The sequence below is a fragment of the Grampus griseus genome (assembly GCF_964374135.1).
Source record: "Grampus griseus genome assembly, chromosome: 16".
In the NCBI taxonomy this organism is placed as follows: domain Eukaryota; kingdom Metazoa; phylum Chordata; class Mammalia; order Artiodactyla; family Delphinidae; genus Grampus; species Grampus griseus.
This window is the reverse complement of record NC_139010.1, coordinates 27,583,843-27,610,176: the sequence shown is the minus strand read 5'-3', so window position 1 is coordinate 27,610,176 and position 26,334 is coordinate 27,583,843. Positions and strand designations below refer to the sequence as shown.

Below are 26,334 nucleotides of genomic sequence, written 5' to 3'. Positions count from 1 at the left end.
ATGAGCCATTAATGATTATATTAGGTTCCTAGACTGCCTGGACTGATTCAATTTTCATGGAACTTGGGTCATATGACATTTACCCTGGTCACCTTCCTTTATGACATAAATAAATTTCAGGGAATTCATACTTCCTCTAAACTAGTACACAAAACTATTTCTATGTGCATTTTTCTAAGAAGAGTTGTCATAGTTTGGCTTCCCCCACAAACAGACCCTGAAACAAAGATTTGGATGCAAGTAGTAAATTTGGGAGGTGGTCCCAGAATCCAAGCAGTGTAAGGGAATGAGAAGAAGGCCAAAAAGGTGCTTCCAGCAACTGGGGCTGAATCTCACTAGAGACTCTCTGAGAAAAATGTTATTCAAAGTGTGGTCCATGCACTGGCAGCAACATTTTCTCCTGGGAGCTTGGTTAAAAGTGCAAATTCAAGGGAATTCCCTGGCAGTCCAGTGGTTAGGACTTGGCGCCCTCACTGTCAGGGACCCAGTTCGATCCCTGGTCGGGGGAACTAAGATCCTGCAAACAGCACAGCAAGGCCAAAAAAATTTTTGCAAATTCAAGAATGTGTGTCTTATTAATCTTTCCAGGTGATTCTTAAGTGTTAGTAAAGTTTGAGAAACACTATAGTAAAACATACTTCAGAATTGCCTCACTGAGGCAATTCTACTACTATTCCAGTAGTAACTGGAATATTTAGCTACCAAATCCCATCTCTCATTGGTTACGGATTGCCAAGGGGAATGTTAACTCTGCTGGCACTTCCAGGCAAGGAGATAACTCAGGTGTTTAAGGTAGGAAGCTATGGCTTGTACAGGATTTGTCTACCAAAGCTGTAGTGAACTCTAGGATAGGCTGAGGGAATATGGGCAGGGCACAGACAGGATGTGGATAAGATTTCATAGCTTTTATGAGATTCTCATGTTTAAAAGTCTGTGAGCCCGGGCTTCCCCGGTGGCACGGTGGTTAAGACTCCACCTGCCAATGCAGGGGACACGGGTTCGAGCCCTGGTCCAGGAAGGTCCCACATGCAGCAGAGCAACTAAGCCTGTGCGCCACAACTACTGAGCCCACGCGCCACAACCACTGAAGCCCAAGCACCTAGAACCCGTGCTCCACAACAAGAGAAACCACCATAATGAGAAGCCCACCGACCGCAACGGAGTGTAGACCCCACTCACTGCAACTAGAGAAAGCCCGCGTGCAGCAATGAAAACTCAACACAACCAAAAATAAATTAATAAAAATTGAAAAAAAAGTCTGTGAGCCCTCCCCAAAAGTTAAGGACTATATTCCTTCAACAAATGTTTATTGAGTGCCTACTATATACTAGGTACTATAAATCAGGCATCAGATGTACAAAAGTAAATAACAACATTCATGTGACAAAGAGATTTCCCAGCTATAAAATAATTATTAAATGCCTACCCTTAAAGTTGGGGTAAAAAAAAGTTCAGGGTCTAATAGTCAACAGCTCTGAAAACCTAGCAACTTAATCTTTCCAACCTCAGAATATCTGAAATCTTGTAAATATATACCCATAATTTATCTACTGATGGGCACTTTGGTTGCTTCTACATCTTGGCTACTGTAAATAATGCTGTAAGGAACACAGTGGTGCATATCATATATCTTTTCTAGTTAACATTTTTTTTTTCTTCAGATACTCAGGATTGGAATTGCTGGATCATACGTAAATTCTATTTTTAATTTTTTGAGGAATCTCCATAGTGTTTTCCATAATGGCTGCAGGAAAACTCTTTTTATATAGAAGCTTGTGAAACCATGCACTTCAGATTGGGACTTGAACACGCGTGCCAGAACCCCACCAAAGCCCACAGTCTTCCAAATGAGATCACACACCTGGTTTCAGGACTTAATGAAGCTCAGGTTCTTGATGTCTCATCGCAGAAAGAATTCAGTGAGAGACAAAGTGATAGGTAAGAAGTGGATTTATTTAGAGAGAAACACTCTTCAGAGTGTGGGCCATCTCAGAAGCTAAGAAAGGCCGCCAGGGTATGGGGTTGTTAGTTTTTACAGGGGTGGGTAATTTCATAGGCTAATGAGTGGGAGAAGTATTCCAGCTATTTCGGGAAGGGGTGGGGATTTCCAGGAATTGGGCCACCGTCCACTTTTTGACAGTGGGCACCGCCACTGTCATGGTGCCTTTGGGTGTGTCATTTAACTTGCTGATGTGTTACAGTGAGCGTATACTGAGGCTCAAGGTCTAGTGGAAGTTGACTTCTCTGCCATCTTGGACCCATTTGGTTCTAATCAGTTTATGTCCCGTCCTTAGGCTGTGTCATTCCTTCAAAGGTTGTGCCCTGCCCCCTTTCCTCCTGTTTCACTTGCACTCTTCAGTGGGCACAAGTCCCCACTACCACCTATTGTTTTACATCAGATCTCTTTTATTGTTACCCACCTAGACTCTGCAGCCGTTTGAGTTAGCAACTTCAAGGTTTTCTTTTACATAAACCACCTGCCCATAATACTATGCCCCTAAAGTCATCCAGATAATGCATTCCCTGGTATAGGGTCTAGAGCTTTGCTGTCTAATGCTGCAGTCACTAGCCACATGTGGCTATTAAGCTCTTAAAATTTGCCTAGGCTAAATTAAGATGCTCTGTAAAAATAAACAATGGATTTTGAAGACTCAGTATGAAAAAAGAATGTAAAATATCTCATTAATAATTTCAAAATGTTAAAAAAATTGCTGTACACTAGAAACTAACACATTGTAAATCAACTGTACCCCCAATAAAAATTTTTAAAAATTTCAAAATATTATGTTGAAATATTTTGAATACGTTGGGTTAAGTGAATAACTAAATTTCATTTTTCTTACTTTTTAAAAAAATGTGGCTTCTACAAATTTTAAATTGCATGATGTGCCTCACAGTATGTTTCTACCGGACAGCACTGGTCTAGACTATGAGAGGTATTCAGGGGATTGGAGAGAAGAAACTGAATTCTCCATTTATTATTTTTATTCCCTTATTTGTTCTCCTCTGTTTTACTCTCACTGAACAACGTTCTTTATATAGCTGTTGCAGTAAGGGTTACCCCTTCCAGGGCCTGAGGGTGGGCTGCTAACACTCAGAAATGAATTGTCCGAGGAGACACACGTGCTGACAAAGCAAGAGACTGTTGGGAAGAGGTGCCCAGGCAGATAGCAGCAGGGTAAGGGAACCCAGGAGAACTGCCCTGCCACGTGGCTTGCAGCCTTGAGTTTTATGGGAATGGGGTTACTTTCCGGGTTGTCTCTGGCCAATCATTCTGACTCAGGGTCCTTCCTGGTGGTGCGCGCACTGCTCAGACAAAACAGATTCCAGTGAGGATTCTGGGATGTTGGTAGGACATATGGACTGGTGTCTCCTCTCTCATTTTGACCTTTCCTGAATTCTTCCGGTTGGTGGTAGCTTGTTAGTTCCGCGTTCCTTACCAGGACCTCCTGTTGTAAGATGACTCATGCAAGTGGCTACTATCTTGCCTGGCCAGGGTGGGCAGCTTCAGTCAGTGTGTCCCCTAACATGTCTGTCGTCTGTTCCAGATCCTACTCAGTCTGCATTTACAGCTTTCTGAGGGCAGAGAGAAAGCCCTTACAACTAAGTGTTGAGAGAGTCACCAAGTAAGGATGTACCCACAGGGTGGCAAGCAACAACTGCAAAGTTCAAATCACAAACCAATGCGGCCCCTTTCCACATTCAAGGCCAAACATCTGTAATAATGTTCGACTAAAAACAACAACAACAAAACACTTTGATTTCCTAGTTTCGTTGGGCAAATTGATGGGGGCGGGGCACGAGTGTATAAACATAAATATTTCTGTTAAGTCAAACACCATTCACAAACCAAAGTAGGGGAAGAACGAATCAAAGTTTCCTGAAGGAAGGTTAAGGAGGAGATGGAAAGGTCAATTTCTGGCTTGCTCCCTCCATCTCTACTCTGCATGCCTAAGGAAAATGCCAGGAAGACTGAACTTCAGCCAAGGCGACACTGCTTTAAGTTTGAGGCACTGGGAAAAGACAGCCCCATACCTCAAGTTATTCCAGTGTAGGGTTCGTCATACTAACTTACCCCATCCCAGACCGTCCTGCGTCCTGCCTACAATACTTATCCGACTCTCCTGCCAGTTCCATAACCTTCTCCGCCCTCGCCCACCTCCAGACTTTTCCAGGCCACCCCTTAAGCGCCTTGCGGCCGCCATTTTACACAATACTATCGCGAGATATACTTAGCCGTCTCGACCCTGACTCATTTACTTTCTTGCGAGAGACTCTTCCCGGCCGTTCTCGCCGTAGCTGAGGAAAGTGTCGCGAGAGCTGGTTGCCTTGGCTCCCTGTAGCTATAGCAGCCGCGGCGGTTAATGATGCGGCGGCAGAAGCGGTGAGTGCGACACTCAGGGGGGCGGGGCCGGAGGTAACAGGGTGCTGGGGGGTGTGTGTGGTAGCGCTTGGGGAGGGGGGTGGGGAAGGTCGGGTCGCGGGAGAAATGGGCTCGAGTGTGACGTGTGGGGTAGGACCCGGGTCCAGTAGCTATAGGGACAGGGCGCGTGTCTGCACTAGGGCACGCTGCGAGGGTTGAAGCTGGTGGGAGGTCCAGGGGGAGGGACCGGGGTGTAGAAGGGTTCAAGGGGCAGGGCCCGGACTGTAAAAAGGGTGTTCGTGTTGGGAGCAAGATGGTTATGGGGACTCAGAATTGGGTAAAGTAAGTGGGAAGAAATGGGGTACAGCGAGGAGGAGGGTACGTTGAATAGGAGCCTAGAGGTTGGGCCCGGTTTGCTTTGCCCTGGCGGAGATGGGGGGTGCGGTGTCAGACCTTCGCAGTTTCCTGGGGTCCGCCTGAGGCTGGTCGGGGACTGCGCGCTAGGACCTGGGTCCTATAGGACATGGCGGGAATGGTGGCGTCCCGGAACTTTACCGCCCACCCCCCTTCCAAAGAAATCCCCCACGGACTCTGAGATGTGAAAGGAGGGTCCTGGTGAAATAGTATTAGTTGGAAAGGTTCTTTCGGTAGTGGTGAGTGGGATAATGAATGATGCTGCTCTGAAATAAAGTGTGGGGTGGGGGCGGGAGAGAGAAATTCTTGAGAAAAAAAAACTAAGATGTGCGTATCGAGTTGGAAGAAGGGGGTGTGTGCTAAGTTCACGTTTCTTTCCAGTTTCATTCAAGTGTAGAATTCCTTTACGGTGTACTTATGAAATTATATATGCGGTGTAAAATCAGTTTAGATCATACAGTGAAAGAATGTACAGTACGACATTTAAATCCTCCACGAATGTAATTTAAAAACTAAGAAAAGTGTTTCTACTGCAGCAGCACAAGGCTGAACACTAGGGATAGTTTTAGTTACTTGAATATAAAAACCTAGTGTTCCGAAAGTGTGTCTTTTCAGGTTGTTTGCCTTTTAAGAAATGGATGCAGTTTTATTTTTAGGAGACAGAAAGAGTTTTGAATATCCGTCAGTCTGGAAATAAAAGGAGTCTTCCGGGAGTTAAAAATCACTGAGAGGCAAAACATTTACTCTCTGAGTCTCAAGGACTGTTTTCTAGAGACAGGTTTGGATCACTATGCTGTTAACTCTTATTTCTAGTGAAAACAGTGGCATCAATTCAGGCATAAAAAATAATTTGTTCATTTCAATATACAGATACAAGCTTTCTGATAATTATTTCTCACTATCTTTTGTAGGTATAAATTTGCAAAGGCATAACCTCTCTTTTTATTTATTTATTTTTTTTGAGAATTAACGTTTTATTTGACAGACTTGCTGAGGACTTAAGCCTGGAAGACAGCCTCTCAGATGACTCTGAGGGACTGCTCTGAAGATGTAAGGGAGGAGCCAGGATATATAGGAGTTTTTGCAAGAAACCAGGTAGTAGGAACATCAAAAGATCATTGTTAATTAAAGAAAAACAGGGACTTTCCTGGTGGTCCAGTGGTTAAGACTCCAGGCTTCCATTGCAGGAGGTGTGGGTTCCATCCTTGATAACCTCTCTTTTGATTATGTAACTGGCTTTCTCCATGCTGAGGTTCACAAATTCATTAATTAGAATAGTGGATTTTAATCCTTCTAGAGCTAGCCTTGATGTGGTTAGTTATTGAACCTATTCATTTGATATATGTTAGACTAAAACTTTTAATTTGTAATGTTAGTAGCTAACCTTTAAAGTCGAAATGCTTTTCTGAGGCAAGATAAAGCTTTATGTGGTTGAGTCCAAAAGATTTCTCCATGAATCCATTAAGGAGCTTTACTGAGTTCCTATTATGTGTAGAGTACTGTAAGGCACTGCAGGGGGGAAAAAAGATTAATTCATTCATTTATCCCTTCAACAAACGTTTATTGAGACCTATTTTGTGTCTGATTACTAAGTCTCCAGGATACAAATATAAGTAAGCCTTGCTTTTTGCCTTGGAATTGCTCAGAGCCTAGGAAGGGAGAGAAATAGAGTAACAAATCATTACATTGTAGTAAACACAATATATATGTGAACACAGGCTTATGAAACAAGGTTCTGGCCCTGAGGAGTTTACATAATAGTTGACAAGATTAAAATGGAAGAAATTATTTTAAAAAATATTAAGCAAATTCTAAACTATGCTGCATCAATAAAACACATTACGTTTTTCAGAAGAGATAAAATTAGAATGGAAGCTTGAGGAGAAAATTCACAGATCAGTTCATAATTTAATAGTGTTTTTAAAGTACTCTTAAATATCACTGAACATTCTTTTTTTTTTTAATTTATTTATTTTTGGCTGCGTTGGGTCTTCGTTGCTGCGCGCGGGCTTTCTCTAGTTGCAGTGAGCGGGGGCTTCTCATTGCGGTGGCTTCTCTTGTTGCGGAGCACGGGCTCTAGGCACATGGGCTTCAGTAGTTGTGGCTTGCGGGCTCTAGAGCGCAGGCTCAGTAGTTTTGGCGCATGGGATTAGTTGCTCCGCGGCATGTGGGATCTTCCCGGACCAGGGCTCGAACCCGTGTCCCCTGCATTGGCAGGCGGATTCTTAACCACTGCGCCACCAGGGAAGCCCCTGAACATTCTTAAGTCAATAATAATGATAATAATAAGCATAAATGCTAACATTCATTGATTATTAATGTCCTAGGCACATTATTTCATTTTATTTATTTATCCCCCCACAACCCCAATTATCTCATTTTATCTTCACAGCACTCTGCTAGTCAGCTGGTACTAATACTTCAATTTTAAACATAAGAAAACTGAAGCTTAAAAAATTAAGGAAATTGCAGAAGATCATAGAGCTAGTAAATGGCAGATTAGGGACTGGAGTTGGAAATATATGTGACTGGTAATCTAAGCAAGATTCCTTTCTTTTGCAGTAAGGGGGCCTTGGAATGGGGGTAGGGGACCAGTCATTGAATGTGGAATTGGTCAGAAGATCAGAATTCAATCTCTGTGTCTCTTTATTCATAGAGTTTTCTCCCTCAAATATTGACACTACATATGAGGAACTAATTTGAATATTAGCATGATGCTGAATATGAGGTTTGTATTGTACAGAGAATTGAGTACATTACCATATTCATATTGTATATGATTGTATTGGGAGCTATGCTTGGGAAAATAGTTATAATAAGCAATTGTTAACATCTGTAAACTTCCAGAAAGTGATTATTTTAACAGTGGAAATGGTTATCTATATTCATATACAGGGCAAATGTTATTACAGCAGACTAAGGGATTTAGGTAAAAATTTTTGTACACTACATTTTTAAAAATTTTTATTTTTTTGTATATTTACTTTCAGGTTTTTAAAACTCTATATTCCAAAGTCCAAAATCTGATTTTCTGGTTGAAATTCAAATTTTATATCTTCCTTTTATATTGAGGAAACAGAACTTTTAAATGACTTGCCCAAAGTCATTTAATGCAGTGTCCCAGATATTCTTAAGAATTACATGCAGATTTGACAGTGAGTCAGTGATTTTTTTTCATTGAGTTGACTTTCTGCATCAGTCCCTCGTCAGTATAGATTTTAGCTGGAATAGCACGGGGGTGTGAATGAGATTCCAATGTTTTCTAACATCTTTTAACTAAGTGGGCTGTGTGCCCATATTTTAATGTGAGTTATTTTTGAGGCATTGAGACATTTTTCCAAGAAAGGTTTAGAGCAAGAGAGTGAGATGATAGGAAGAGCCTTCAGTGGTGAGAACGGGAACTTCTCCAGAAGGGTTGAAAACTGAAAGCAGTTGATGATGTGTAAAGAGAATAATGGTCTAAAAGCTTTCTGTAACTCCACCCACCACAGGAGAGCCTGGAGACTTTTTCTTCTACTTTGATACACACAGCCTCTGGAAAGATTCCGTCCACTGGGAGAAAGTATTACTTTCTCAGCATTTATATTAGCAATAGTACATAGACATTGAACAAACCAAAAACAATTTACATGGTAGCTGAAAAGTGATATCTCATTTTGGATTTCCATCTCTTTGGTTACCTGTGAAGTTGAACATTTTCCCGTATTTATTATTTTTTATTAGGCAAAGAATAGAATAAGCAGTTTCAAAGAGAGAAATATAAACAGCCAATAAAGAAATAAAAAACAGACTGACAGGCATAGAAAACAAACTTATGGTTACCAAAAGGGGAGGGAGGGGAAGTTTGGGATTAACAGATACACAGTACTATATATAAAATATTATTATTATTATTATTTTGGCTGCGTTGGGTCTTCATTGCTGTGTGCGGGCTTTCTCTAGTTGAGGCGAGTGGGGGCTACTCTTTGTTGCAGTGTGCAGACTTCTCATTGCGGTGGCTTCTCTTTGTTATGGAGCACAGGCTCTAGGCGCATGGGCTTCAGTAGTTGTGGCATGTGGGCTCAGTAGTTGTGGCTCATGGGCTGTAGAGCGCAGGCTCAGTAGTTGTGGCACACGGGCTTAGTTGTTCCTTGGCATGTGGGATCTTCCCAGACCAGGGATCAAACCCGTGTCGCCTGCATTGGCAGGTGGATTTTTTTTTAAATACTTTTTTTTCTTTTTCATTTATTTTATTTATTTATTTTTGTCTGCGTTGGGTCTTTGTTGCTGCTCACGGGATTTCTCTAGTTGCAGCGAGCGGGGGCCACTTCTCGTTGCGGTGCGCGGGCCTCTCCTTGCAGTGGCCTCTCTTGTTGCAGAGCATGGGCTCCAGGCATGCAGGCTTCCGTAGTTGTGGCTCACGGGCTCCAGAGCGCAGGCTCAGAAGTTGTGGCACACGGGCTTAGTTGCTCTGCAGCATGTGGGATCTTCCCGGGCCAGGGCTCTAACCCGTGTCCCCTGCATTGGCAGGCGGACTCTCAACCACTGCACCACCGGGGAAGTCCCCATACATAAAATAGATAACCAACAAGGACCTACTGTATAGCACAGGAAACTATATTCAATATCTTGGAATAACCTATAATGGAAAAGAATCTGAAAAACAATTTGTTCTATCTATCTGTCTACCTATTTATCTATCTATCTCTGAATCACTTTGCTGTATATCTGAAACTAGCACAACGTTGTAAAATAGCTACTTCAATTAAAAAATGAAAGAAAGAAAAAGATGCTCAAACTCACATAATCTGGAAACTGCAAATTAAAACAATATTTTTTGTTGACTTCTCTGTCTTTTTTATTATTTAAAATATTTTTAATTTTTTAAATTAATTAATTTATTTGTTTTTATTTTTGGCTGCGTTGGGTCTTCGTTGCTGCGCATGGGCTTTCTCTAGTTGTGGCGAGCAGGGGCTACTCTTCATTGCAGTGTACAGCCTTCTCATTGTCATGGCTTCTCTTGTTGCAGAGCACGGGCTCTAGGCATGCGGGCTTCAGTAGTTGTGGCACATGGGCTCAGTAGTTGTGGCGCACGGGCTTCGTTGCTCCGTGACGTGTGGGATCTTCCTGGGCCAGGGGTCGAACCCGTGTCGCCTGCGTTGGCAGGCGGATTCTTAGCCACTGCACCACCAGGGAAGCCCCTGTCTTTAAAAACATTTAAAAATCTTACGAATGTTTAAATTGTATACTTAATTTGAAGAAAGAGAAAAAAGTACATTCTTTAAAAAAATAATTCTTTATGTAGAGGCTAAGAAGCAAAGGTTCCTCTTCTAGAACTATCCTGTTTGGTGAATTTTCTTCTAGTTCTTTTTCCTGCAATATATGCAATTTCTATATCTATTTATATCTTTTTTAAGTCCGTGGATTGATAATTTTTTTTCCTGTAGTTCTTTTTTTTTTTTAAAACCTAGCAATATGCTTTTGAGATCTCATCCTGTCAGTACACACTTTTTAACAGCTGATTGTATTTCAGTTTGAATGTCTGTAATTTATTTAATTGTTTCTTTATCTATGGACATTTAAGTTTTCTCAGATTTTTGCAGTTATCAGCAACACTGAAATGAACATCCTTTATTCTTGTCTCTTGTGCAAATGTCCTAGAATAACTGTAGAGTAGGTGCCTAGAATTGTTGTTTAAAAGGTATACATGTTTCTAATTTTGAAAGATACAGCCAATTTGCCCTACAGTCTGTGTACCATTCTTTATTCCATCAGCAGTTGATGAAATTGCCACTGATACTTGATATCAATCTTGTACAGTTTTACTAATATAATGGGTAAATTTTAATTTATAGTTTCCAGATTGCTTGTGAGTTTGTGCATCTTTTTGTTTCTTTATTGGCTGTTTACATTTCTTTCTGTGAAATTTCTTATTCTGTTCTTTGCATATTTTTTTAACTGGGTTGTTTTCTTTTTTCTAAAAATTTATTTATTTTTGGCTGCGTTGGGTCTTTGTTGCTGCGCGCGGGCTTTCTCTAGTTGCGGCGAGCGGGGGCTACTTTTCATTACGGTGCGCGGGCTTCTCATTGCGGTGGCTTCTCTTGTTGCAGAGCACGGACTGTAGGTATGTGGGCTTCAGTAGTGTAGCACGCGGGCTCAGTAGTTGTAGCTCGCGGGCTCTAGAGTGCAGGCTCAGCAGTTGTGGCGCATGAGCTTCGTTGCTCCGCGGCACGTGGGATCTTCCTGGACCAGGGCTCAAATGCGTGTCCCTTGCGTTGGCAGGCGGATTCTTAACCACTGTGCCACCAGGAAAGCCCCACCCAGGCTTTTTGGTTTGGTTTGGTTTTCTGTGGCCGCACCAAGAGGCTAGCAGGATCTAATTTCCCAACCAGGGATCGAACCTGGGCCCTGGCAGTGAGAGTGCAGAGTCCTAACCAGGGAATTCCCAATACCACCCAGTTTTAATTATTGCTGAAGGTCAGGTCCCCCTCAGTCTTAGACTATATATAAGAACAGATTTTTGGGGGGCTTCCCTGGTGGTGCAGTGGTTGAGAGTCCGCCTGCCGATGCAGGGGACACGGGTTCGTGCCCCAGTCCGGGAAGATCCCACATGCTGTGAAGCGGCTGGGCCCGTGAGCCATGGCCGCTGAGCCTGGGCATCCGGAGCCTGTGCTCCGCAACGGGAGAGGCCACAACAGTGAGAGGCCCGCGTACCGCAAAAAAAAACAAAAAACAGATTTTTTTTTTTCTTTCAGAAACAGTCTTTCAGGTTTTGTTACAAAGATTCTGTTGGAAATGTAATTGGGATTGATTGCAACAAATAAATTACTTTATGGGTGAATTTGTACACCCATGAATTTACAAATGTTGAAACTTTCCATTTAGAAACAGTGTATTCTCTTTATTTAGGTTTTAAAAAAATCCTTTAGAAAAGTTTATAGTTCTCTTGATAGTGGTCTTGCACATGTCTACCTTTCTAGTTATTTTATGGTTATTTAAAGTTGATATGGCAATTGGGATCTTCTACTCATGACATATAAAAACTTGGTTATTGCTGGCATATAGGAAAGCTATTGATACTTCTGTGTTGATCTTGAATTGGATAACATAGTAAATCTTTTTTAAAAATGATTTAAATGGTTTTTCATTTGATTCTTTTGGATTTTCAAGATAGTTATCTTTTTCAGCTCTTCATGTCTTTGCCAATTTTCATTTTGGTGTATGCAGTTTTTTTCTTATTTTGACATGATTTATAGCTCTTTATGGTAAAAATATTAATCATTTATTATATAGCTTGCAATGTTTTTTAGTTTGCTCTTTGTTTTTATGGGAAACCTTTTTTTTTTTTTTTTTTTGCGGTACGCAGGCCTCTCACCGTCCGTTGCGGAGCACAGGCTCCGGACACACAGGCTCAGCGGCCATGGCTCACGGGCCCAGCCACTCCATGGCGTGTGGGATCCTCCCAGACCGGGGCACGAACCCATGTCCCCTGCATCGGCAGGCAGACTCTCAACCACTGCGCCACCAGGGAAGCCCTATGGAAACCTTTTGACCATCAATGGGTAAAACACTAGAATGGGCTACTGCAATGGTTCGAAGTTATCTTGACAATAGGAAAATTCTAAGAGGGTTAGAATTATTCAAACCAAGTCTGGTGAATAAAACTATGAATTAAAAATAGAGGAAAAGGGGTTTCCCTGGTGGTGCAGTGGTTAAGGATCCGCCTGCCAACGCAGGGGACATGGATTCGAGCCCTGGTCCACGAAGATCCCACATACCGCGGAGCAACTAAGCCCGTGTGCCACAACTACTGAGCCCGTGTGCCACAACTACTGAAGCCTGTGCACCTAGGGCCCGTGCTCCCAACAAGAGAAGCCACCACAATGAGAAGCCCGTGCACCACAGCGAAGAGTAGCCCCCGCTCGCCACAACTAGAGAAAGCCCGTGTACAGCAGCGAAGACCCAACACAGCCAAAAACAAAATAAAATAAAATAAATTAATAAAAAAAAAAAATAGAGGAAAAAAGCTCACTTCTGGGTTCAAGTGGGATTTGATTAGAAAAGTCAGAAACTCTTTTAATCTTGTGTATAGTGATGTGTCATCTGAGTTAAAGTAGTTGAATTTAAATTTGGGGAGACAATAGCTGAATAAAATTGATCAGGTTGAAAATACACAATAGAATATATAAATAATAATCATGTCTGATATTTAATCATACATATGGAAGAAGCTGGTTTTTCTGATTACTGTTATACCTGGGGAAAAAGGATAACTCTTTAGCAGCAATGTTCCTTCACAGCTCACTTCTGAAGGGAAATCCTGACATGTGGACATTCCTGAGTTTAGCATTGAGGGGGTGGTTGGCATAGCAGAAAGAATGTGGGCTTTGGAACCAAACAAACCTTGGTTCCCATTCCAGTTGTTCACTTATTAGAACTGTGATCTTTAGCTCATTGTCATAGCCTCCTCTGTAAAACAGTATGCTTAAAAAATGGTCTATCACATCAAATAACATCATCTACTGCTCAAATTTGATACTGCTGTGCAGCTTCATTACATGGTGCAAATATTTGTTCAATGAAAAGCATACTATGACTTAGGAGGTCTGAATTCATATGTTTGCTGCTGAACCATCAGTAACACCAGTCAGATTAGGGGTTAGGAGAACCAAGAACCTAGGGTTAGTACCATGTAGGTTAGGTACCAAGCACCTAGAAGCATGTTAGAAATGCAGAATTAGAATCTGCATTTTAACAAGATCCCCAGGTGATTCATATACACCTTAAAGTCTGAGAAGCAGTGATCTAATGTGCAGTACCTAAAGGAAGGTGGTAACTCCAACTCAAAGCAGTAGGGGTTGAGATGGTAGGAGCTATAGAAGATTAGGCAGGTAGTCACTCTGTGGTTCCAGATGATTCATTTATTCACTGTAGGACCCTCTCACCAAGCTGGGGGATACAAGGAACATCTTCTAGAAGACAGGGCTAGCATGATCCTGGTTGGGTGTCTGGTCACTAGCCAAGGGGTTTGGCATTAGAGCAATAGCTTTAGTCTCTGCAGGAATCTAGGCTATCTGTGCTGTTCAATATGGAAGCCACTAGACACATGTGGCCATTAAAATTAAATAAAAATTCAGTTCCTCAGTCATACCAGCCACATTTCAAGTACACAGTAGTCACATGTGTCTACTATATTGAACAGTGCAGTGCAGATATTGAGCATTTCCATTAGTGCAGAAAGTTCTGTTGGATAGCACTTGAGAGGAATAGGCAGAGCTACCAAGGTAGGGTGGGTATTTGCCTTAAAGACTGTGTCAAAATGGCCAAGTATAGAAGGCAGAGAAAAATCCATGAATTGCTGGTCATACACATAACTCCCCATCCCGTTCCAGAACCTTTCCATTGCTGATAGCTGCTGATAAATTCCCTGTCCTGTTAAGGCCTGGGTGTGCCTGCAAGTGAAAGCATCAACTAAAAGGTAAGAGAGGGCAGAAGCTGACAAGGAAAATTTTCCTGACAAGGAAAATGTTCTGGAGAAATTGCTGAACATTGGGAAGAGTAGGAATGGCTGGGTATGGAGTTAGGAAAATCATATGAAGTACTAAAAGAGATAATTTAGCTGCTAGTAAAACACCATTGTTCCTAGAAGAAATAATACTGAAAATAAATTCTAATGTCCACGTTAATGCCGAACCAGTCACCAACTTGATCACATCTTCACTAAAGTTTTTAAGTTGGTCTATCAATGTTAAAAATATGAACATTTTTTTAACGTTTAATGAGAATTAGTGGGAAAGTAGAATTCAGTTTGAGGTTCACTTTTCAGTCTTTCCCCCCAGAGAATGCATCTATAGAAAAGGCTATCCAAATTCTATTTATTTTTGTTTTGAGGTTCACTTTTCAGTCTTTCCCCCCAGAGAATACATCTGTAGAAAAGGCTATCCAAATTCTATTTGTTTTTCTTTTGGGGACAGTGCCATATAGTAAATTTGTGAATTCCTGTACTTCTCTTTTTTTATTGATGGTTTATATCAGACACATACATGAATGTAGGATTGTTGTATATATAAAAATGCTTTAAGTTTTCTGTTACTCTTTCAGAGTTTTCCTTATTTCAGTTTGGCTATGTAGGCAAGTGGCTTTGGCCACACCGCGCAGCATGAGGAACTTCCCGAGCAGGGATCAAACCTGCGCCCCCTGCAGTGAAAGCACGGAATCTTAACCACTGGACCACCAGGGAAGTCCAGACCAGTGGCTTTTAAGAAAAACCAATTACATTTGTTTTGCAAATAGAAAATATAGTCCTTTCATTGTTGGTATGCAACTAATGAAGTTTCTGAAATTGACATTTCAGTATTTTAACACTTTCCCTAAACAGTACCTTTCTGTACCACATTGAAAGGAAGAAACATGTTCCAAAAAGCACATTTTTCAAATAATATTTCTTTTTTTTTTTTTTTTTTTGGCTGCACTGCAGGTCTTGCGGGATCTTACTTCCCCCACCAGGGATTGAACCCAGGCCCCGGCAGTGAAAGCGCTGAATCCTAACCACTGAACCGCCAGGGAATTCCCTCAAATAACATTTGAGTTTTTAAATGAAAACAGAAGCTGAGGATAAGACTGTATTGGACTCTTGCAAAATATATTTTTGTCAGTCTTATTCTGACCTGTGTATAGATTCATTTTTTCCTAAGACATGAAAAGTAGGCTTTTAATATAAAGCTGGTGGTAAGTCAGTGACTTCCCAGAAGAAAAAAATGTTCATTTTCTCCTGAGAAGAAAATTTGGATAAATACTTTTTAGTTAATACATTAGTTTCATAGTAGGTTTGTAGAAAAATTCACTTATTATAGAAACAGAGCGTTCTCTTTGTATGTCATTGTCTCATTTCTGACCTGGGCTCAGCTCTTGTTTCCCTGTGCAGATCCACTTCCTTTGGTGGTGCATCCTGTCCTGGGTGTTGGCCCCAGTCAAAGCTGTATGGTGCCAAAAGAAAACAAGTTCCTTGATCCTTTTTTGCTATTTCAGCCTCTTATTTATCTTTACTTGTGGACTTTGAAGACCAGAAATGTGTTTGTGAACAATTGAGAATTACATCATGGGTGTTCCTACAGTGTTGGGGAACACCAGAGAGAGGCAATATCATTTTAATCTTGGGTTTTTCCCCTTCTTCGGGCCCACCAGGTCTAAGGAAACTTCTAGTTATTTAACAGAATTGAAATAAGAAATTTTGTAATTACAAAGGTAGGTTTTAGACACCTCAGAGTTAGAGTATTTATTGATATTGAGAATACACGTTTAAATTATTCATGCTTTATCAGTCAACACCAATGTTTAAATCACAGATTGCCACATAGCAAGTTATTTTGGGTAGGAAATCTGTATGAACCAAACTCTGGTAATGATTTTAATTGGGCAAAGTATAGAAGTCTGATTTAGAGGTGTCTTTTCCTATGCCTCCTCTAAAAATTCATGAAAAGAAACAACTCCCTTTAAAAATTGCACTTGTTCTTATTTCACAATGACTTTCATCCTTTTTATGCCTTATTTCAATAGATAGTTACTAAGCATCTGCTTTTTTTAATGTATAAAGTGAATTTTTAAAAAATTAATTAATTTTATTTTTGGCTGTGTTGGGTCTTCATTGCTGTGCGCAGGCTTTCTCTAGTTGCGGCGAGCGGGGGCTACTCTTCATTATGGTGTGCGGGCTTCTCATTGCAGTGGCTTCTCTTGTTGTGGAGCACGGGCTCTAGGTGCATGAGCTTCAATAGTTGTGGCACGCAGGCTCAGTAGCTGTGGCTTGCAGACTCTAGAGTGCAGGCCCAGTAGTTGTGGTGCATGGGCTTAGTTTCTCCGCGGCATGTGGGGTCTTCCCAGACCAGGGCTCGAACACGTGTCCCCTGCATTGGCAGGCGGATTCTTAACTACTGTGACACAAGGGAAGTCCCTGGTTCTTTTAAAAAATTATTTATTGTATTTTTGGCTGCGTTGGGTCTTTGTTGCTGCGTGCAGGCTTTTCTCTAGTTGAGGCGAGCGGGGCCTACTCTTTGTTGCGGTGCGCGGGATTCTCATTGTGGTGGCTTCTCTTGTTGCGGAGCATGGGCTCTAGGTGTGAAGGCTTCCGTAGCTGCAGCATGAGGGCTCAGTAGTTGTGGCTTGCAGGCTCTAGAGTACAGGCTCAGTAGTTGTGGCGCATGGGCTTAGGTGTTCCACAGCATGTGGGATCTTCCTGGACCAGGGATTGAACCCGTGTCCCCTGCATTGACAGGCAGATTCTTAACCATTGCACCACCAGGGAAGCCCTAAGTATCTGCTTTTAAAATAAGTTTTATTAAGGTATAATTCACATATCATACAATTCACCTATTTAACGTGTATAGTTCAAAAGTTACTATATGTGCAGAGTTGTGCAACTGTCACTTCAATCAATTTTATTACATTTTATCAGTCCAGAAGGAAACTCTATATCCATAAGCAGTCATTCTCCATCCCAACCCCTCCCTCCCTTGGCAGCTACTAATTTATTTCTGTCTGTATAGATTTACCTATTCTGGACATTTCATATAAATGAAATCATAAAATACCAATATGTGGTCTTTTGTGACTGACTTCTTTCATTCAGCATAGTATTTTCAAGGTTCATCCATGTTGTGGCATGTATCAATGTTTTATTCTTTTTATGGCCCAAAAAAATATTCCATATTCCATTATATGAATAAAGCACATTCTTTTTATCCGTTCATCAGTTGAGACATTTGGGTTCTTTCTACTTTTTAGCTATTAAGAATGAGATAAATGAGGTGCTTAGCCCACAAAATAAGGATATTAAGGGTTGTGCAAGTGCAACATTTAAGGAGGCAGTCACTTACTCTCAGGGCTGTGCAAGTGCAGGGTTACTTGATTGACCTTGAGAGTGAGTGCCTTCTTAAATTTTGTACCTGGGAGCCTCCAGTGTCCCCCCATAGTCTTGGCAGTGGATTGGCTTTCCTTGAGCTTCACTGATTATCAACCACCTAAAAACACTGAGTAAGAAGGTATGCTTTACTCTTTGTCACTCTCCTGTTCAGTAGCTTTCAGTGATCTGCCATTGACTATCAAAGACTAACCTGTGATTTGTGATTCTGGTTTTATTTCTAGTTAGATTTCCACTGTCTTATTTCAGCCAGTGTAAACTACTTTCTATTCCCTAACAAGTCAAAAGCTTTTCTATTATCCTGACTTTGCCCAGTGCCATTTTTCACCTGGAATTGATACATTGAACAGAACCTATTTGTGGTGGCATTGATGAGGATGAACCACTATTTGAGCTTATGAAACTAATCTTGTTCGGATTCTAGTTCCCAAGTATTAGACATAATCTCCTTCCTCTCTAGATCACAGATATTTTTCAGGAAACTAGTTAGGAACTTTCTGACTAGATTTCTTACTCAGAATGCAGAAAGATGTGTATCCCTAGTCAGGACAGATTCCATAGTTATGGTTTAAATTTTTCTCTTTTTTTTGTTTTGGCCACACAGTGCAGCACGTGGGTTCTTAGTTCCTCGACAAGGGATTGAACCTGTACCCCCTTAACCACTGGACCACCAGGGAAGTCCCCAAATTGTTATTTTTCCTACATTTCCTACAGTATCCTCAAAGTGCTTTGCTTAGTTCTTGCTGAGCAGTGCCCAAGGGGATTACTAACGTTATGCAACTGATTTGTTTGTGCCAATCTCTGTGCCAATAAAGCCATGCAAATTTGAGGCCATTAAAAGTAAAATCAAGTCATAGTAATGCATGTACATTATTTAAAAGTGAAATGATACTTTAAGGCTTAGAAGGAAAAACATCTTTCTTCTGCTCTACTCTTCCTCACCGACTCCTGATTCTTGTTCTTCAGAGCACTTTTTTTTTTTTTTTTTTGCAGTACACGGGCCTCTCACTGTTGTGGCCTCTCACTGTTGTGGCCTCTCCCGTTGTGGAGCACAGGCTCCAGACGCACAGGCTCAGCGGCCATGGCTCACGGGCCCAGCCGCTCCACGGCATGCGGGATCTTCCCGGACCGGGGCACGAACCCGTTTCCCCTGCATCGGCAGGCGGACTCTCTACCACTGTGCCACCAGGGAAGCCCACATTTTTTTTTTTTTTTTTTTGGTTAAATTAGTTGTGGTAAGCAGAATAATAGCCCTCTCGAATATATCTGTGTCCTTATCCTCAGAACCTGTATGTTCCCTCATGGCAAAAAGGAATTAAGGTTGTTAATCAGCTGATTTTAAAATAGGGAGATTATCCTGTATTATCCAGATGGGTTCAATGTAATTAAAAGGATTGTTAAAAGTGGAAGAGGGAGGCAGAAGAGATGCTATGTGAGAAGGACTCAATCTCTGTTGCTGGTTTTGAATATGGAGGAAAGAGGACCGTAAGCAGAGGCATGCAGGCATCCCTTAAGCATCTGGAAAAGTCAAGGAAAGATTCTGCAATAGAAGCAGAAGAGAACAGTAGCCTTACTACCACCATGATTTTAGCCCAGTGAGAGTGTGTTGGACTTTTAACCTCAGAAGTGTAAGATAAAAAATTTGTGCATTTTTTAATTTTTTTTAAAATTTTTTAATTAATTAATTAATTAATTTATTTATTTTTTTTGTGGTACGTGGGCCTCTCACTGTTGTGGCCTCTTCCGTTGCGGAGCACAGGCTCCGGACGCTCAGGCTCAGTGGCCATGGCTCACGGGCCCAGCCGCTCTGCGGCATGTGGGATCTTCCCGGACTGGGGCATGAACCCATGTCCCCTGCATCGGCAGGCGGACTCCCAACCACTGCACCACCAGGGAAGCCCTGTGCGTTTTTTTTAAAAAATTAATTTTTGGCTGCGTTGGGTCTTCGTTGCTGTGCGCAGGCTTTCTCTAGTTGCAGCGAGTGGGGCTACTCTTCGTTGCAGTGTTCAGGCTTCTCATTGTGGTGGCTTCTCTTGTTGCGGAGCACGGGCTCAGTAGTTGTGGCTCGTGGGCTCTAGAGCGCAGGCTCAGTAGTTGTGGTGCACGGGCTTAGTTGCTCCACAGCATGTGGGATCTTCCTGGACCAGGGCTCGAACCCATGTCCCCTGCATTGGCAGGCGGATTCTTAACCACTGTGCCACCAGGGAAGACCTCCATGTAAATTTTAGAATAAGCTTGTTTAGGTCTAAAGAAGGCCTTTCTGGGATTTTTATAGGAATTGCATTAAACTTATAGATTAATTTGGGGAGAATTGACATTTTTATCATGTTGAGTCTTCCAATCAATGAACAAGCCTGTTTATTTATGTCATCTTTGCTTTCTTTCATCAAACTTTTAGCATACAGACCCTGTACATGTTTTTGGAAAGTGTATATACTTAAGTATTTAGTTTTTTTTACAGTGATTGTAAATGGTAATGTTTTTTTATTTTGTTTTCTGCACGTCTGTTGTTAGTACAGTTGACCCTCCAACAGTACAGGTTCGAACTATGCAGGTACACTTATAAATGGATTTGTAAAAATAAATGCATACTGTAGTACTACATAATCCTCTGTTGGTTGAATCCGAGGTTATGGAACCGCCCATACTGGAGGGTGACTGTAAAGTGATAAGTGGATTTTCCTCTTGCTTAGGGGGTTCTGCGCCCTGACCCCTGTGTTGTTCAAGGGTCAACTGTATATAGAAATGCAATTGGAACTTCCCTGGTGGTCCAGTGGTTACGAACCCGCCTTCCAATGCAGGGGATGCGGGTTTGATACCTGGTCGGGGAACTAAGATCCTACATGCCGTGGGGTAACTAAGCCCAGGCAACACAACTAGAGAAGCCCACGCCCCGCAGCGAAGACCCAGCGCAGCCAAAAAAAAAAGAAAAAAGAAATGCATTTGATTTTTTTTGGTGTTAATCTTATATCCTGTGGCCTTGTTATTACTTCTAGGAGTGTTTTTGTAGATTCCTTGGGATTTACTATGTAGACATTCTGTCATTTGCAAATAGAGTTTTATTTCTCCCTTTCCAATCTGTATGCCTTTTATTTCTCTTTCTTGCCTATTACAGTGCCTAGAACTTCTAATATTATGTTGATTAAGAGTAGTGAGAGCAGACATCCTTGCTTTGTTCCCAACCTTAGGGGGAAAGTATTTAGTATTTCACCTTTAAGTGTGATGTTAGCTGTAGGTTTTTGTTTTTGTTTTTTTGTTTTTTGGCTGTGCTGGGTCTTTTGTTTTGGTTCGTGGGTTCTTCTTTGTTGCAGTGCATGGGCTTCTCTAGTTGTGGCATGCAGGCTTCAGAGTGTGCGGGCTCAGTAGTTGCGGCTTGTGGGCTTAGTTGCCCTGTGGCATGTGGGATGTTAGTTCCCCAAACAGGGATTAAACCTGCGTCCCCTGCATTGGAAGGTGGATTCCTAACCACTGGACCACCAGGGAAGGCCCCTATAGGTTTTTGTGTAGATGCTTTTTTATCAAGTTATAAGCACATATTTTAAAAATTTCAGGTGAAATCATATTTCTTCTGCAGTGCTTCTCCAGATTCTCCCAAGCTAATATTTACCCTCCATGTTTCAACAGCATTCTGCTTATATTACTGTTACTGAACTCTTACTTAATTGTTTTCTGGTTGATTTGTGTTCATCCATCCCTCCTTCAGACACATACACCCTCTAGGCTATGAGGGCAGATGCTGTTTTACTAATTTTCATATCACTAGTTTAGAACAGTGTGCCTGGCACCATTGAATTGTTTGATTGAGTGAGGGAGTGAATGAATGAGTAATTGAACAAGAGAATAAAAAACTCTCTCTCACAGGGCTTAAGATAGTTTTTAGTGATAAGGGTATGAACTTTGGAGCCAGACAGCATTCAAATCTCAGCCCTTCAATTTAATACTACTGTGCAAAGTTGGTCAAATTATGAAATATTTCTGAACCTTAGCTCTCTTATCTGTGAAATTAGTATAATAATAACCTACTTGAACAAATTAAGTGAAATAATAAATGTTAATTCTCAGTGCAGTAGCTATCATGTTGTAGGCACTCAAATTTTAGTTTTCTTTCCTTTTTTTCTTCATTGAACTGTATTTAATGATAGTGATTGTAAAATCACTTTGTGAACCGCAGAAAGTTATTTCAAATACTGTTCATGTTTGTGTTAAAAACAGTCAAACTGGTCTTCCCTGGTGGCGCAGTGGTTGAGAGTCCGCCTGCCGATGCAGGGGACACGGGTTCGTGCCCCGGTCCGGGAAGATCCCACATGCCGCGGAGCGCCTGGGCCCGTGAGCCATGGCCGCTGAGCCTGCGCGTCCGGAGCCTGTGTGCCACAACGGGAGAGGCCACAACAGTGAGAGGCCCGTGTACCGCCAAAAACAACAACAACAAAAACAACAACAAAAAACAGTCAAACTAATTTTGATTATGTTGGTTTAAGGGGAAAAAATAGGGACATGAGAAAATGGAGAAAGTTTGAATAACTTTTGTTGAGCAATATAATGTGCCAGCCACTATGCTCAACACTTTACATATAGTAATCCATTTAATCTTTACAATAACCTATGAAGCACATACTTCCTCTGAAGGATTATTTCTTAGTTTTTTAATTGTAGTTTCCTTACTTCCACCCTTTCTAAATAAGCCTCAGGAATGGGGCTAATACACTTTAATGCAGATTTCAAACTTTGTATAGAATATGAAGAAGAATAATTATTTTATTTCTAAGCTTTCATTTAGTATTTGGGGACTGTGTACTTTAGGTTAAGTGTTTGTTTTTTCAGCAAACCTTAGTGGTGATATTTATAGGCATACATTGGAGATATTGCAGGTTTGGTTCCAGACCACCACAATAAAGAGAATACTGCAATAAAGTGACTCACCTGAATTTTTATATCCCACTGCATATAAAAATTATATTTATACTGTAGTCTACTAAGTGTGCAATAGCATTATGTCTAAAAAATGTACTTTTTTTTTTCCACTCTCCGAGGGCTGCAGGATCTTAGTTCCCTGACCAGGGATTGAGCCCGGGGCCGCAGCAGTGAAAACGCCGAGTCCTAACCACTGGACCGTGAGGGAACTCCCAAAAATGTACATATCTTAATTAAAAAATACTTTATTGTTAGAAAATGGTAACCATCATCTGAGCCTGTAATGATTTGTAATCTTTTTGCTGGTAGAGAGTCTTACCTCAGTGTTTATGGCTGCTGACTGATCAGGGTGACAGTTGCTGAAGCTTAGGGTGGTGGTGATGGTTTCTTAAAATAAGAAAACAATGAAGTTTGCCACATCAATTGACTCTTCCTTTTACGAATGACTTCTCTGTACTATGCAGTGCTGTTTGATAGCATTTTACCCACAGTAGAATTTCTTTCAAAATTGTCGTCAATCCTCTCAAACCCTGCCACTGCTTTATCAACTAAGTTTATGCAATATTCTAAATCCTTTCTTGTCTTTTCAGCAATCTTCACAGCATGTTCACCAGGAGTAGATTCCACCTCAAGAGACCACTTTCTTTGCTCCTCCATAAGGAGTAACTGCATATCTGTTCAAGTTTTATCACGAACCCCTCAAAGTCATCTATGAAGGTTGGGAATAAACCTCTTCCAAACTCCTGCTGATATTGAAATTTGACCTCTTCCCATGAAGCACAAATATTCTTTTTTTTTTTTTTGGCCACGCTACGTGGCTTGTGGGGTTTTCGTTCTCCAACTAGGGATCGAACCCAGGCCCTTGGCAGTGAGAGCATGGAGTCCTAACCACTGGACCGCCAGGGATTTACCCACAAATATTCTTAACGGCATCTAGAATGATGAGTCCTTTCCAGAAGGTTTTCAATTGACTTTGCCCAGATCCATCAGAGGAATTACTATCTATTGCAGCTATAGCCTTACAAAATGTATTTCTTAAATAATAATGAAGCTGCACACCCAGATAGGGACTTGAACCCACTGTCTTTTAATTGTGATCACACACTTGGTCTCAGGACTTAATGAAGCTCAGGTTCTTTTTCTTTTTTTTTAATAAATTTATTTATTATTTTTATTTATTTATTTTTGGCTGTGTTGGGTCTTCGTTGCTGCGTGTGGGCTTTCTCTAGTTGCGGCGAGCAGGGGCTACTCTTTGTTGCAGTGCGCGGGCTTCTCATTGCAGTGGCTACTCTCGTTGTGGAGCACGGGCTCTAGGCACGTGGGCTTCAGTAGTTGCAGCACGTGGCCTCAATAGTGTGGCTCATGGGCTCTAGAGCACAGGGTCAGTAGTTGTGGCTCACGGGCTTAGTTGCTCCGTGGCATTTGGGATCTTCCCGGACCAGGGATCGAACCCTTGTCCACTGCATTGGCAGGCGGATTCTCAACCACTGCGCCACCAGGAAGCCCCGAAGCTCAGGTTCTTTATGTCTCATCACAGAAAGAATTCCGTGAGAGACAAAGTGATAGATAAGGAGTGGATTTATTTAGAGAGACACATTCCATAGACAGAATGTGCTCCATCTCAAAAGGCGAGAATGGTTTTGGGAGAAACACACTCCACAGACAGAGTGTGGGCCATCTCAGAAGGCAAGAGGCCCTGAAATATGGGGTGGTTAGTTTTTATGGGCTGAATAATTTCATAGGCTAACGAGTGGGAGAATTATTCCAACTATTTTCGGGAAGGGGTGGAAAGTTCCAGGAATTGGACCACTGCCCACTTTTTGACCTTTTATGGTTAGCCTCCAAACTCATGGCACCAATGACACTGTAGGTGTGGCACTTAGATGCTAGTGTATTATAGTGAGCATATAATGAGGCTCAAGGTGCACTGGCAGTCGAATCTTCTGCTGTCTTGGATGTAGTTGATTCTAACCAGTTTATGTCATATCCTCAAGGGCTATGTCCTTTTTCTTTTTTTTTTTGGCCGCGCCCTGTGGCGTGTGGGATATAGTGCCCTGACCAGGGATCGAATCCACGCCCCCTGCATTGGAAGCGTGGAGTCTTGACCACTAGACTGCCAGGGCAGTCCCTATGTCATTCTTTTAGAGGTTGTTCCTTGCCCCCTTCCCTTCTATTTCAATAAGACCTGAAAGTCAGTATTACTCCTTGATCCATGAGCTGCAGAATGGATGCTGTGTTAGCAAGCATGAAAACAACATTAATCTGGTTGTACATCTCCATCAGGACTCTTGGGTGACCAGGTACATTGTCAGTGAACAGCAATATTTTGAGAGGAATCTTTTTTTCTTATCTCAACAGTGGACTTAAAATATTCAGTAAACCATGTTGTAAACAGATGTGCTGTCATCCAGGCTTTGTTGTTCCGTTTGCAGAGTAGACTTAGCATAATTCTTTTTTTTTTAATATTTATTTATTAATTTGGCTGTGCCAGGTCTTAGTTGCAACATGCGGGATCTTTGTTGCAGCACACAGGCTCTTTAGTTGTGGCATGTGGGATCCAGTTCCCCAACCAGGGATCAAACCCTGGCCCCCTGCATTGGGAGCACAGAGTCTTGACCACTGGACCACCAGGGAAGTCCTGACTTAGCATAATTCTTAAGGGCTCTAGGATTTTCAAAATGGTAAATGAGCATTGGTTTTAACCTAAACTTGAAACTGTGCACCTCAGATTGGGACTTGAACCCACGTGCTGGGACTTGAACCCAGCCTAAACCCAGATTGGGACTTGAACCCATGAGTCCGGGACTTGAACCTGGCCAAAACACTGATTGGGACTTGAACCCACGGTCCTTTAATTAGAATCTCTCACCTGGTGTCTGGACTTACTGAGGCTCAGGTTCTTTGTGTCTCAGTGCAGAAGGAATTCAGTGAGAGGCAAAGTAATAGGCAAGAAGTAGATTTATTAATAAAGGACGCTTGTGAGAGGTGCAAGTGGTCAGGCAAGGAGGCTCTGCCCCAAGGATTAAGTGGGCTACAATTTTATAATAAAAGGAGAGTAGGGGAGGGGAAAAGACAGCCTTCTTCAAGTAGACTTCAGGCTTACATCACTAGCTCCTCCTTCGTATTGGGCAGGACAGTGTCTGACCCTATGGGTCAAACTAGGACTGTCATTGCGCTTATTCAAATCAGTAGAAGGGTGGTAACATTTTTCTTTCACCTAATGACCTGGGACATATCTCCTGCTTTTATTTATCACTTTATAGTTAAGCAAGGCTGCTGTGTTCCACAACATTCCGATAGCTTTCTTGAGCGATCATTAACTTACAGTGGTCTCCCAAAGTTTCCTAGGTTTCCCTCTCTATCTATAATCCCATACTGGGACTTCTACAACTACCTGTATAACTATCCTATCCTATCCCTATCAAAGTCACCAGTTGCATTGAAACCGAGCAGGACCTTGTGGGGCCTTCCTGGGTACAAAAGCCCCTCTTTGTCCCCTATTTCTTGTTTGTAGAGAAACGTTTTAGTCTCCTAGGCCTTCCTTGAGTTCCACAGAGCAGACTCAAGCAGTTAGTAATTAGAGAAGTGAGGAAATGCAGAAACAAAGGAAAAGCAGTCAAGCAAGAAAAGTAATGATAGCTTAAACAATAGTTCAGCTATAAAACAGAATCACGGGCTTTGCTGGTGGCGCAGTGGTTAAGAATCCGCCTGCCAATGCAGGGGACACGGGTTCGAGCCCTGGTCCAGGAAGATC

The 26,334-nt window shown here is 41.8% G+C and overlaps 1 protein-coding gene across 1 annotated transcript in view; it reads left to right on the top strand.

Annotated features, from left to right (window-relative positions):
- The first annotated feature begins 4,276 nt into the window (after window positions 1–4,276).
- The window catches only part of USP54 (ubiquitin specific peptidase 54), a 149,257-nt gene continuing 127,199 nt past the window's right edge, over window positions 4,277–26,334 (top strand). The window contains exon 1 of the mRNA XM_082673120.1: window positions 4,277–4,384. The gene's annotated coding sequence lies outside the window, so the exon portion shown is untranslated. The remainder of the gene's footprint in view (window positions 4,385–26,334) is intronic.